Here is a 3,099-nt window from a genome sequence, read left to right as displayed (position 1 = left end):
CAATGTAAAAAAGAGGAGCGTTGTAAAATGATTTACCCTATGAAACATTAAAAAAAGAGAAAATAGTCTTTCTAAAATATACTGTTACCTAGGCTTTTCTTTCCAAAGCTAACAATTAAACTAAGGTTATCTGTCTTGCTGTGGAAAAATGAAAGTATATTTTTAAAGCCTGCTTCCTTAAAATGAAATGTAAATGTTTTGAAGCTCAAATCCATTTGAAAAACGCAAACATTTTAATTTGCTGAGAGAACGAATAATTATCTGCATTGATTTTTTTTCCTCCCAATCCTTTTTCTGTTTCTCCTCCCATATTAATGGAATTACCATCCAGGTAGCTTTCTGAGCTAGGACACTTTGAGTCATCCTCAATTTCCTCCTTTCATACTTAGTCACTAGATGCCATTGGTTCCACCTCTGGAATATATCTCAAATTTCTGCTCTTTGATTCTACTGCCATTCTTTTTGTTTGTGTCTTATTTCTCTCATGGACCATATTAATTGCTTACTTAGTCTTTTACATATTTTTTTCAACAACTATTTATAGAGCATTCACTGCTGTGTGTTACCTATTTATTAAAAGCACCACAATTTCTATCTCCTATCCTCTCATCTTTGAGCTCAAGATACTATAATCAGCTATATATTTTATATCTCTATTTGACTGTCTTATTAGTGTTTTATACTTAACTTATCCAATCCAAAGCAGAACTCAGAATTCACTCCTCCCACCCCCAGCCTCCCGACTGGTTTCTCTCTCATGTCACCCCTTTTCAGTAAATAGAACTGTCAGCCCTCCAGTTCAAATGATAAACCTCAGAATCATCTTTCATTCATTCATCCTTTGCTAACTCCTCTTCATCCAATCTTTCAGCAAGTCCTATTGATTTGGCTTCCAACATCTATCCTGAATCAATCACTTCTCTCCATCTCTGAATTAGACCACCTTGTTCAAATCCAAGTACTGTCATTTATTAGCAATGTGACCTTGGGTAATTAATGTCTGAAAGTCTTGTTTTCAAAGACAAAATCAGACTTTTTAAAAACAAAAATAGATATGATTAAAGAAAAAGAATTCTAAAATACGACTTTACCTGTCAAGAACCAAAATCTGACTGAGTAAGGAAAAATGTACTGGTTTGGCCTTTTTATCTCCCCCAAATGGATTTATTTTGACTGGTGGAAAAAAAAAAGGAAGTTACTAGATTCTCAGCGGGAGTGGTATCAATGCCTAGGGTGTATTTGGGCTTCTCACAAAAATGAGGTATCTTGACTGGAATTTATTTGCTGGTTGCAATGATAGAATTATCTTGCCTCCATGTGACTTTCAAGTATTCTATTTTCATAAATTGGGTTAGCCTCCATGTGTAGTGGAATTTCAAGATAGATATTTTTTTTGAGATATATTATAGAGAAGTACTTTGACCTGACATTTAAAAAGACCTAGCTAATTTATGAGAATCATGTTTCCTGTTTTCCTCCCTCCAAAAATCTGTACTTTGTCATCTCTGCTTCATTCAAGGTTATTCCCCTCTTTTTTTTTTTCTTATCATATGTACATTTGTAAGTCAGGTCTATTCTTACTTATCCTACCATTATTTTAATTCTAGTATCCACTAACACCTCTGCTCTTTCAATTTCTTCTTGAAAGGGATGGCTTGTGAACTCTTTTATTCAAACAAGATATTTAAGAGACAAACATTTCACTACTTTATGTTGTCTGCTATAGTCAAGTATGAATATTTACATGTTGAAATTCACAGTATTTTATTATTAGTACTTTCTTTTTATAACTTCTTTACATTACAATTAGGGCATTATATTAATTTTTTTGCAAAATTTTATGTATAGGTAGGTTCCATTATCTATCCCATTTAACTTGGGATTATAAAAAGGGCTATTTCAAAATATTTGTTCAACAAAAGCAAATGCTGGGGTTGATAGGGTTGAGATACTGATTTAGTTACAAACATGCCCCTGAGAAAGGCCATAGAAGAGCTTAAAGGGCTGGCAGACAAAAAAAGGCACAGTTCAGTTGAATAAGATGCAGATCATCCTATCTAATAATAGGCAAAGATGGTAATTGACCGTACCTTCACTATGCCTCCCATTGGCTAATCAGTGCGACATGCAAATTAACCACCAACAAAGATGGCGGCTAATTTGCATACTGCAGGCAGGGCAGGACAGTGCGAGCCGCCATCCGGGCCCCGTGTGCGGGTGTGCAGACCTGGGCGGCGGGGCTTAGGCGGCGCAATTGCGCCGCCTAAGCCCTGCCCCCAGCCGAGCCCTGCTCCCGGCCGGGTCGCCCGCGTGCCGCCTAAGCCCCGAGCCACCTAAGCCCCGCCCCCAGCCGGGATGCCCGTGTGCCCCCTAAGCCCCGCGCCCCTAAGCCCCGCCCCAGCCAGGACCCCCGTGTGCTGCCTAAGTCCTGCTAAGCCCCGCTGCCAGCCAGGAACCCATGGCGATCCGTGAGCAGGAAAGTGCAGCCTGCAGGCAACCCCCAGGTGGGCATGCTCCTGGGTCACCATGGTGATCCCAGAGCAGGAAAGTGCAGAGGGCAGGCAGCCCCCAGGTGGGCCTGTTCCTGGGTCGATCCCAGAGCAGAAAAGCACAGCCTGCAGGCAGCCCCCAGGTGGGCAAGCTCCTGGGTCGCCATCCCAGAGCAGGAAAGTGCGGCCTGCAGGCAGCCCCCAGGTGGGCCTGCTCCTGGGTCGCCATGGCGATCCGCGAGCAGGGAAAGTGGCAGCCTGCAGGCAGCACCCTCACCCCTGGCCACAGCTCAAGGGAGAGAACAACATGCAGTGGGAGGCCAGGAGCCTGAGAGATCAACACAGAGGGGCGCCTGGCTCCAAGCCTCCACAGTGTGGCTGGGGGAAGCCCCCAGCAGACACACACACACACACACACACACTCACAGCGGCTGATCTGAGCCTCCTATGTGGATGGGGGCAGGCCCTCTGCGGGTACAAACAATCATGCTTTCACACACACTCACATACACTGCAACTGCTCTGAGCCCAATGTGGTGTAGCTGGGGCTGGCCCGCGCTGAGTTCTACTCACTCTCTCACACACACACACTTTACACACACTCGGGTAG

The sequence above is a fragment of the Myotis lucifugus genome, unplaced genomic scaffold (assembly GCF_000147115.1).
Source record: "Myotis lucifugus unplaced genomic scaffold, Myoluc2.0 scaffold_64, whole genome shotgun sequence".
In the NCBI taxonomy this organism is placed as follows: Eukaryota; Metazoa; Chordata; class Mammalia; order Chiroptera; family Vespertilionidae; genus Myotis; species Myotis lucifugus.
This window is presented reverse-complemented; position numbering follows the sequence as displayed.